Source organism: Dendrobium catenatum, unplaced genomic scaffold (genome assembly GCF_001605985.2).
Source record: "Dendrobium catenatum unplaced genomic scaffold, ASM160598v2 fragScaff_scaffold_183, whole genome shotgun sequence".
Classification (NCBI taxonomy): domain Eukaryota; kingdom Viridiplantae; phylum Streptophyta; class Magnoliopsida; order Asparagales; family Orchidaceae; genus Dendrobium; species Dendrobium catenatum.
In genome coordinates this window covers 467,714-479,735 of record NW_021318645.1, presented here as the reverse complement: position 1 = coordinate 479,735, position 12,022 = coordinate 467,714, and the positions used below count along the sequence as shown (strand labels likewise).

Below are 12,022 nucleotides of genomic sequence, written 5' to 3'. Positions count from 1 at the left end.
GATTCCACCACTAATCCGTCCCAAATTAGCCGGAAATATTTGTGGCTGATATTTTTTTCGCCGTAAATAATTTTGCGATGTCGCTTTTTGCATCATATTATATTCCGCCGTAAATCATATTTTCCGACGAATTTTTCTTATTTTACGGTGGATTTTTCCACCGCAAAAAGGTAACTTTCCTCTATCCCTTTGAAATGTTAAAAGCCAACCCTGCTCTAAGTTTTGAATCATAAAAGCATTTGCTAATACTTTAATCAAGAGTATTTTTTTATTAGGAACCGTTTCTCTTGAGATATAATTAACAAAAAAGATTTTTCTTTCAAGGAAATCTGTATCCCATAAGAAAATAAAATTTATCTTACCTCTGTTAAATAGGGAAAAATCTCTTGCTGAATATTAATAATTTCTAAAGTTCTATTTTTATCATTAAAACTGTTGTAGAATAATATTTTAATGTTATTATTCTTAATCACAAAAATAGAATATTTAAATCTATAATTAAAATTCATTATAGCTCCTCCTCATATTGGTGCATTTTGCATATGAATGAAGCTATGCCAATAGATTTAGGACTGACTTTTGGTTATGATATTATTATTATTGAGTGATGGTTTACTAAATAATGTGAATCATCATAACATAGTTAAACATTATATGACTATTCATGAATATAAATAACTTATGACATGTAATCTTAATTAATTTTCAAAATGAAATTGATTATTTTAAGCTAGCATGAGGCCAAACCTTTAAAAAAAATATAATTCTTATCTTGTAAAAAATTACATATAAATTTCTATTTATTTTTAAGCCCTTTTAAATGCTATTGAAATCTATTTCCCAAATTTACTTTGAAAATCTAAAATATTTTAAGGTAATAGGCCTTAGTTTATTTGGATATCCACAAGAAATTCGTCTAGTACTGGCGGCGATTTTTGGCGGTTTTTAAAATTTCCGGCAGTTATAAAGCCGCCAGAATAAACAGCGTAGAAAATTAAAACTAACGGTATTCAAAAAATTTCTTGTAGTAGATCCCATCATAATCATGGAGTTCATGCCTTAATAGCATGGTTTCAATTAAAGCAGCTAAATGGATATCTTGGATGGCAGGTTGTGGAAGTCCTAATCTATACATCATTGTTTTTCTAGTTAAGTAGCTCTATTTATGTATAATTTTGGACATCCTAATTCCTCTCTTTCTAAAGGGATTTCTTATACCTGTAAAGATTGTAAGCTCTATAATCTTTTAGATCTATATCCTTGATATATCATTTAAAAAAAATCTTGATCGGGCACGAATCTCGAGGCAAAAATCAAGCCGGAACCTTCAAAAATTAAACTCGGCATCACCTAAATTTTGATTTCAGCAAACTTATAGTCAAACTGAGCGTCTCGGAAATACGAACCCAATGACACCAAATTCGGCTCAATCCGAGCCCAAATGAGCCCAAATCAAGGACCCGAAGCACTATTGGAAGCTTCATACCACATTTTGAGTTACCAAATAGTTTTCAAACATGACGAGCTTATAATCGAATCGAGCGGGTCGACGAGAAGAATCCAATGAGCCCAAAATCGCCGAATTCCGAAATCATTAAGACCTCCAATTGTTTGAAGAACGGTACATAATCAAGGGATTCAATATGGGCCGTCCATCCAACCACACCCCATTTACCCTGTATCTCTCACCTATTTACAGGTCATGCCACTCCATAAATCTATAAATAGACCCCTCATTCCTCTTGAAAGGGGATGAAAACAACAAGAGAAGAAGAGAAGAAGAGAAGAGAAGGAAGAAGCTCCTCATCGACCACCACCGGAGTTTCGTCGGACCACCGCCGGAGCTTCACCGGACGACCGCCTGACGTCGTTGCTTCGCCGGACCACTACTTGAGGCCCTCACCTCCGTCGGACCACCGCCTGACGTCGTTGCTCCGTCGGACCACCACTTGAGGCCCTCATCTCCACTAGACCATCACCTGACACTATTTCTCTGCCGGACCACTACTTCAGGCCCTCTCCTCCACCGGACCACCACTTGAGGCCCTCTCCTCCGCCGAACCATCGCCTAACGCCAGAGTTCCATCGGACCACCACTTAAGGGCCTAAGCTTCGTCGGATTATTGCCTGACGTCATTGCTCTGCCAGACCACCACTTGAGGCCCCGGAATTCTATCAGACCACCACCCGAGGCCCTCCGTCAGACCACCACCTGACCCCCAGACTTCTACCGGACCACCATCTGAGGACCAGACTTCTGCCAGACCACCACCTAAGGCCCGAACTTCTATTAGGCCACCACCTGATGCCCGGAGTTCTATAAAAGTACCTCCCTAAGACAACAACATTTTTGACCCCTATCCACCCGAGGCCCGGACCACCACCTAACGCCCAGACTTCTACCGGACCATCATCTGAGGCCCGGACTTCTGCCGGACCACCACCTAAGGCTTGAATTTCTATTAGGCCACCACCTGATGCCCAGAATTCTACCAAAGTACCACCCTTCTACAACCGTCTTTCAGACCCCTGTCTCCTGCCGACTACGGTCGTTCCGACCTCTATTGCCTACTATGGTTCTTCTGACCATGATCACTAGACAATGGTTTTTTTGACCCTGGTCTCCTGCCAACTACGATCTTTTGGACCTCTGTCTCTTGCCGACTACGGTCCTTCTGACCCCCATCACCTATAATGGCCCTTCCAACCAAATAAACATGTCTATGTTGATTATTGTAACTCCCACCATGTAACGCACTCTATATGACGCACATTTGTAACATCAAGCCAAGGCCTTCTCCCTAAGAAGGGCCTCATTTGTAATTGACTGCAAGTACTAGTAGATTCATTCAAATTGGGCCAGGCCCCATGATTTTCCCCCTTTTCAGGGGTTTCCACGTAAAAACTCTGATGTCTCTTATGAACGCTACACCCTATCTCTTATATGCTTGTGTACTGCATCTTCGTACAACACTAAGAAATTAAAATATATATTTCTCTACCGCTGTGAATACTCCAGGATGTAACAGTTTGGCACCGTCTGTGGGAAAGTGATTCCCGACTGGGGGGCAATTATTGCTCCAATATCAAAAGATTATCATTATCAATTTTCTAACATCATTCATTGCTGCATCAATATCATATGAATAAGATACGGACTGGGGGGCAACTTTGACTCCAACTATAGTCAAGAAGATCCCTCCAATACTTCCAACATCAAGATGATATTTCAGGAAAATCTCAGCAAATGAAATGATACTTCTGATAAATAATAAGCTTCATACAGTCCCCTGCTGGATTTATACTCCTTGGGCATGGTCTTGATCTCGATCTCAAAAGAAAAGTAACATTCTAAAGATAGACCCATCTTTACCTTTGATTCGAGATACACGTGGCGTTCACCCCCTCCCAATTAAGGAAAAATCAATCCTAGAGGGATTCGATTTGACCTCTTTCATAGAGGTTAACATTATTGAGCAAGTCTCTGACATCTAACCTCAGATAACTCCTATATCCTATAATATAATTATTAAAAAAAAAAAATTTATCTGATTCTATAAAAATATATTAATGATACCTACAACAATTATAGAAAATTACTCTTTATACTTCTTTTTTTTTTGTGGAGAAACTTAATGATATGGCGGTTGGGAAGAACAAGAAGCTCTTGAAGGGGAAGAAGGGAGGGAAGAGGAAGATGATGGATCCCTTCTCGAAGAAGGATTGGTATGACATCAAGGCTCCGTCGGTCTTTTTGATGAGGAATATCGGGAATACTCTCGTGTCGAGGACGCAGGGAACTAAGATTGCTTCTGAAGGTCTTAAGCATAGAGTATTTGAGGTCTCCCAAGCCGATCTTCAGAATTATGAGGATCAGGCATACATAAAGATGAGGCTTCGTGCAGAGGATGTCAAAGACAAAAATGTTCTCACAAACTTTTGGGGAATGGATTTCACCACCGACAAGCTCAGGTCTCTGGTTCGCAAATGACATACATTAATTGAAGCTCATGTTGATGTGAAGACTACTGATAATTACACCTTGCGATTGTTCTGCATCGGCTTCACCAAGGGCGGAACCCTATATAACTTAGGGGGGCAATTGCCCCCCTTAAATTTTTTTTTTTAACTTAAAGGAGAGTAAAAAATTCATTTTGCACCTCCTAAAAAATCAATTTTACCCTCCTAAAAAGCTTTTTTGCTCCTACTTGTCATTGCTTGATTCATCTCAACCATACATTGCATTTTTTGCTTTATCTTCTCCCAATGTATCTATATTCTCTATTTTTTAATTGCTATGACAATAGGTAGTAATGAAGGCACATTTTTCTATGCAATAACTTTATTTTAGAAATATCTTTTGAAAGTGAGTTAATTAGTGCACAAAAAATCTCTAGGATTTGATTAAGAATATCAATTATGTATATTTCTTTCATGTTCTTGCAATATTTTTTTTTGCGCTTTTTGTGGCTAAAAATGAAGATTTTGATAGACATTTAGTTTGCATTTGGAAGCTAAAAATTTTTTTTAGATCAAATATATAGCTAGAAAATTTTAAAATAATTTTTCATAATATTATATATAATATTTTTAATATTTAATTATTTAATTATTTTATTTTTTTATTTAATTATTTTTATATTAAAATTGCCCTCCCCTCAAAATTGGAGTTGGTTCCGCCCCTGGGCTTCTTCAAGAGAAGGCCAAATCAAGTAAAGCGTACTTGTTATGCTAAGAGTAGTCAGATAAGAAAGATTCGTCCTAAAATGAGGGAAATCATGTCGAATCAAGCTTCATCATGTACGTGATCTAAAGGAATTGGTGCAGAAATTCATTCCCGATGTCATAGGTAAGGAGATTGAGAAGGCAACAACAAACATCTACCCCCTGCATAATGTATTTATCAGCAAGGTGAAGATCCTCAAGGCTATAAAATTTGATCTTAGAAAACTCATGGAGGTTCATGAAGATTACAAGAAAGATATTGGTGTTAAGCTCGATAGGCCTGGGAAAGATGTCGCAATGGAAGGGGTTGCCAGTGGTTGCAGCTTAATGTTGAAGTGTTACGTTTGTTTGTTATCCTAGTAATGAAGTATTTAAATTTAAATGACGAAAGTTGTTATTCATAGCCAATGTTGTTGGCATCTAATAGAGGCAGTTTTTTGTAGTTTTTATTTTTTTCACATTTTCTCATACTTTCGAAACGTACCAACTATGATTCTGAGTAGTGTTAATCATTGGATTGTCTTTACGAGCTTTATTGTTGGAGAATATTATTGTTTAAAAAAATAAAAAAAATGATAAAATTGATTTTAATACTTTATCCAAAGGAGTTTGGGATATCAAAGATAAATAATGAAGTTAAATATAATAAAATTCAACGTCTCTAAAGGATTTAAATAAAAATTTACATTTATTAATATTTTAGATGAATGCATAGAAATTTTTTAACTAACAGTAAAAGTTAAAGTTAATTTTGTAAATACTTGAATATCGATAATAAATCAAGAATTCTAATACAGAAAAACTAACTTCAAATATAGAAGAAATATCATTTCATGTTACAAATAACTACATAAAATTAATATTAAAATATGATTAGATATTAATTATCATAATTTATTAAAATATGGTTAGGTATTATTAAAATATGATTAGATATTATTATTAATAAATATCAATCTTTATTGAATTATGTATTATTAATAAATATCAATCTTTATTGAATTATGATTAGATATTATTAATTATCAAATAGCTACATAGAATTATTATTAAAATATGATTAGATATTAATTATCAATTCATGTTACATATGATTAGATATCAATTATCAATAATTATTACTAAAATATTCTATTAGCTAACACTTTAAATCCTTAAATAAGTACTAAGTAGAACATGAAAGTTTAATTGAATTAACCTCTACAATGCAGACATTTTTCTAGATTTAACACCATTGGGATTTAGTATATCCAAATTTAAAGGATTTATTAAATCCTACATGAGTTAAATCCTAACCGTATCCAAATAGCCCCTAAGATTCAAAATAACATCTTCTAGTGCTTCATCTCTTTTAAATACTATAAATCCTTGAAATTCTAGAATTAGTAAATTAAGGATTAAAATGTTTAATTAATATTAAATATTAAAATTAATATATATATGTATGTAATTTACTTGGTTGAATATTATTAATTCTATTTTATTCTTATCAATTAAAATTAGATTAAAAAAATCTTGCTTATCATATATTAATATAATTAATAATTATTAATTCATACAATATTAAATTAATAAATCACAAAAAAATCATTTAACCTACAACATTTAAATGTGACCTAATAAACAACCAGCACAAATAGAGCCTTAGGGTGTGTTTGGATGTGGATATGATTTAATTTAAGTAGGATTTCATAAATTCTATAAATTTAGATTAACTAAATCTTGAAAATTATTTGGAAAGAAATATGCTAAATCTTGATAAATATTAAAAGCTCTATATGTATTGCTTTGTCATTCAGTTTAAAATAATTCGATACCTAGTATGAAATATGCAATTTAGAGAACTTTTTTTTTTGTTCAAATGCCTATTTAGCAGAGACACTAGAGAAGCATGAAGAGAAGCTTGCTACATGGGGAACTGAAATCCCGCAAGATCTAGTTCTTGATCAAAAACTTCTTGTTGAGTCTCTAAAGAAGGTGAGCATATCAATGTATGTTTTCTCTCTCTAAATTTAATGTTAATTTCGAGTTATATATATATATATATATATATATATATATATTTGAATTTGAGCTAATTATTGAGTTGAACATGATCAGACATGAACAAGCTAGGAGCTTATTTGATAATCCTAATTGTATATTATGTTACTGGCTACCAATTATACAGGAGAATCAAAGGAAGATGGAAGAGAAAGATGAACGAAAAAGAAAATACATTGCCAAGTGGAGCGATGAGGTTAATTATAATATTGAGCTTTTGTTTGATCTGTCTTAAATAACCAATTTTCTGATCTCTTACATGATTCTTACTTAATGGCGACATGCAAGTTACTGTTGAAGACATGCATGGAGGCTTACAAATTGAAGAGGATTCATCATGATGATCCAATGAAGGATTTTCTCCACTAGTTAGTTCTCCAATGAAGGATTTTCTCCAATGAAGGTTGTGGTTGGGTTAAATGTGTTTCCAATGGGTTAGGTTGGGGTACATGATTTTGACATGTTTGTTAAACAGGTAAAAATTAGGCCAAATAAATTCAAAGCGGGTTGATTTTAGGTCAGACTTAAACTCGATCCAAAAATCCATTTTGACGCATTTGTAATTTTTTATTATGGTGGAATAAAAAAAACCATCATACTTATAAATATAAAAAATCTATGTACAAATATTAGCATTTTCATAAAAAAAAAATTAATAAAAAGCTAAGATTATTATTTACAAAAAGATCAAAATTTTATTTAAAAATAATTAGTTGCCAATATAAGTTAATTGAGTTAAACATAAGCCATGTTCGAAAATAGACAAAATATAATATAAATGCTTGAGTGAAAATAATCAAAATAAAAAATGTCTTCAACATAGCAAAAGTTATAAAAAAAAAAAATTTTAAATCCCCACTCGCTCAATTAATTAGTAATTGTCATCCTCTTCCCTCCACTACTGTGCCAAGTGCTCATGCTAATGCTTCTATTCTTGTTATTGATAATTCTATTGGGAATGTTATGGATGGTTTGGATAATTTAGATATTACTGCTAGGCTTGTTTCTTCTCCTATTCCTAATGAGCTGGAAAATGATGTCGTGTGTAGTGAAAATATCTCAGCTTGGAACGTTTCTGCTTCTCATGTTCCTAATGTGGTGGGTATTGATGCTTTGTGTAATGGAACTATCTCTGTTGTGAATGTTGATCCTTCTGATGTTGTTGGCATTGGGGATGTTGCGGGTCATGATGGTGTGAGCATTGATCCCATGATTGCTGCTCTTGATGATGTTGTTGAGGTTGGTGTGCCTTTGACTAATGAGGGTCTTGATGCGAATAACTATATAATGAACCAAATATCTACCCCCATTACCTTGCCTGCTTTAGTCGGTGATGTTATTGATGTTCTTTTTGGTGGCCGTCACATGTCATTACCCACAGACGTTGTGTCTATTGGGTCTAGGGATGTGGTGGACTCTTATGTTGAGACTCCTAATGAATCTCCCGTGCCATTGTCGGAACCGGTTATTGATGTCCCAGTTTCGCTTATTTCTAGTGAGGTTTTGAAAGCACAATTAGCAGGTAGTTTGGAAACTAATTGTTTGGAGCAAAACAATTGGCTTAATGATTATGTTTCTTCACCCTGCAGGAGTGTTGGGGATGACTTGAAGGGGCCAGAGGATGATGTTCAAAAGATGTATAATTTGAATGTTAACCTCATTGTTGAAAAAGCTTTTGTTATGGGTGGTGGAAAACGTCGTAGGAGGAAGCAAAAAAGGAAATGATTTGGTTTCTTCTATTTAGTTGTTGGTCTTCCTCATATGCTCATTGTCTTAGTGTTGCTTTTGGTTGTTGTCTGGGTGGTGGCTCTTCGGCTATGTAGTTGGGTTGCAGGTAGTCTTACTACCATGTTGCCTTCTCTTTTATGTCTTCTGATGATGATCTTGGTGATCATTTTGGCACCTTTGGTTTATTTTTCCTTTTCCTGCATGGTTTGTTTGGTCATTTTGCAGGCTGTTTTCAGGTTCTAGTGCTTGCTTCTCGTGGGATTAGTGCTTGCTTGGGTTGCTGCTTCCGTTTATATATTACCTCGTGTTGACTGGATTGCTTATGTGGCATTTTTCTGTCTCTTTTGCGTTGTTTTTCTTTTCATCCTTTCTTTATTGTGGATTGTTTGTAATAGATCGGATCAAAGGCTCGTAGGTTTTCTTTTAAATGCTATGTTTTTAGAGGGTTGTTGATCCCTAAAGTACTCGTATGTGGGTTTTATTCAAAAAAAAAAGATGCCCACTTTAACTAAAAAATTAAGATATCTTGAAAATATAGTGATATCTCTATAAATATGACTTATTTGTGATTGAATGTATATAGAACATTTTCTTCGTTGGATAACAATTAAGCTCTATAACTTACTAGATTATTTAGAATCTTCTGAAGGAATGTTCAAATAGATTTTTTATAAAATGGGCATTGACAATTTGATCATTATTTAACTTACAAAATATATTTATTTTCACATATGATAGTTAAGGGGCTTCCAAAAGATGCAATAGATTGACAAAAACATGGTAGATGGAAACCTAGCACTCATACAATTTCCATTCCTTTCTATATACTTTTGTTGAGAAGTAAAATGAGGTAAAAGTCAATAATCCAATGTTGAATGGCTCAAAAGTCTAATTTGGAATTGAAAAAATACTTAAAAGAAATGGCCATTATCTTGTGGAATAAAAATATCTAAATAATAATGCAATAATTAATTATTTATTTGTTTTTCAATTTTAAAATAAAATTTTAAATATTGATATGTCATACCATTTTTATCCCATTCCATTTAGGGCCCTTATTCCAATTGCCATTTAGAACCTCACATTTGGTTTATCTCATAAATAAAAAAGTTCTCAAATATAGTTAATTCTTTTTTTATGTTTTTGACAAGTTATTTGCATTGGTGGCATCCATCCGTATTTATTGACAACTCTTCTAATTAGTAGCTGAACAGTTACCCTCTTGGCCCTTAAAAAAAGAACCCATGCCACATTTTCCTATAAACGTATAACCTCTCTCGTTCTCTTCTTCTAGCTAAACGTTGCACCTATTCCCGATCTTCTTCCCACCATCGCTCACAACGGTCCTCTCTGTCTTGGCAAATCCAGCAACACCTCGCCTCGCCTCAAATGAATCTTTAGTTTAGTACTTCACATTTCTTCCTCAGGTAAGTGCAAAAAATTTCAGTGAGTTGGTCTTAATTTATTTTTCTTATTCCTCTTATATAATTTAAAATGTTTTATTAAGAAACTATTCAAATGACAGCATATCTTGTTGAAAGCTCCTAGAGCCGCAGCATCTCGGGCGCCGGAAGTTGGAGTTAGAAAGCTAACGCGGCGTCGGCATACCGTATAATCATGGTGAAGCACAATAATGTAGTGCCAAATAATCACTTCAAAAAGCATTGGCAAAACTATGTGAGGACCTGGTTCAACCAGCCTGCACGAAAGACCAGAAGACGTGTTGCCAGACAGAAGAAGGCTTTGAAAATCTTCCCTCGCCCAACATCTGGTCCCCTCCGCCCAGTTGTTCGTTGCCAGACACTGAAGTACAATATGAAACCCAGAGCTGGTAGAGGCTTTACTCTCGAGGAACTCAAGGCTGCAGGAATTCCCAAGAAGCTTGCACCCACAATTGGCATTGCAGTTGATCACCGTAGGAAGAACCGCTCCTTGGAAGGTCTCCAGGCCAATGTGCAAAGGCTGAAGAAATACAAAGCTAAGCTAGTCATTTTCCCAAGACGTGCAAGGAAATTTAAGGCTGGTGATACCACTCCCGAAGAGCTTGCTACGGCCACCCAGGTGAAGGGTGACTATATGCCTTTTGTGCTTGCATGACAAGCCTTCAGTTGAGATGGTGAAAGTCACAGATGAGATGAAGGCTTTCAAGGCTTATGGAAAACTTCGTGTCGAGAGAATGAATGCTAGGCAGGTTGGTGCCAGATTGAAGAAGGCTGCAGAGGCTGAGAAGGAAGAGAAGTGAAACCCTCTGATGCAATTCCATGACCAATTAGCCAAAGAGAGAATCTGTTTGCTTTTTGTCACTTGCTAGTTTTTTTTTTCTAAAAAAGATTTGACGTTACTTTAAAATGGTGGGACTAACGGTTCCTCTAGAATCTCTAGGTGTGCCACTTTGCTACTTAATTTCATCATGCTTTCAACTAGATCTACTTGGCTGCTTATATATTTATATTTTGGTACCCCTTCTGTTCTACTTTTGAATTCTCTTAGAGTTAAGAGTTATTAGAGTTTTAAAAAAAAAAAAATCTTGTTGAAAGCTCTTCATGTTTGCATAAAATTTTAACAAAAAAAAAATATTAATTATATTATCATTGTTAAAAAAAATTTCATTATTATAAATAATTATAGTTATTATGTACTTTTGAGAAGAAAGGTTGTTTTGTTAGAATCGATATTTGAAATTATACAATTGTGTTTTGTTTTCCCCCTCTTTTTTCCTTTTTTTAGTTATTTTGCTTCTCATTTCAGCATTGTTTTTCTTTTGAAATAAAGTCAACAGAACTTATCTACATGACTATAATTCCCAATGTGATATATAAGACTTTTTTCCTTCTAAATGTACAATAATTTAATTAGTGAAAGAGTTGTACCGTGATTAGAAATTTTGCCAATATATAAAATTTGATTTTATTAGTTGTTTGCTGCTCATGGTTTGAACATGCATGCTTATTGATGAGCACAGGTTCTAAGAAATTTAACTATGTTAGGAATTAAGAGAGTAGCAAAAGCTCTATATGTATTGCTTTGTCATTTGTTTAAAATTAATTCGATTCCTGGTATGAAATATGCAACTTCAAGAACATTTTTTGTCGAAATGCCTATTTAGCATAGACCCCAGAGAGGCATGAAGAAAAGCAGCCTGTTACATTGGGAACTGAAATCCTGCAGGATCTCGTTCTTGATCAAAAACTTCTTGTTGAGTCTCTAAAGAAGATGAGCATATCTATGCTTTTTCTCTCTAAATTTAATGTTATTTTTTAGTTGTATTATAGTGTTGTAAATGAGCCTTTGCTTGAAAGCTTTATATATATAATTAAGATTTTATCAAGTTGAATTTGAGCATGATCAAACATGAACGAGGATCTTATTTGATAATCCTAATTGTATATATTGTTAATGACTTCCAATTATACAGAAGAATCAAAGGAAGATGGAAGAAACAAATGAAAGAAAATGAAAATACAATGTCAAGTAGAGCGATGAGGTTAATTATGATGATAAGCTTGTGTTTGATCTGCCTTGAATA

At 34.3% G+C, this 12,022-nt stretch overlaps 1 pseudogene; it reads left to right on the top strand.

Annotated features, from left to right (window-relative positions):
- Nucleotides 1-10,061: 10,061 nt before the first annotated feature.
- LOC110097261 lies at nt 10,062-10,945 on the top strand (annotated as a pseudogene).
- Nucleotides 10,946-12,022: the final 1,077 nt, after the last annotated feature.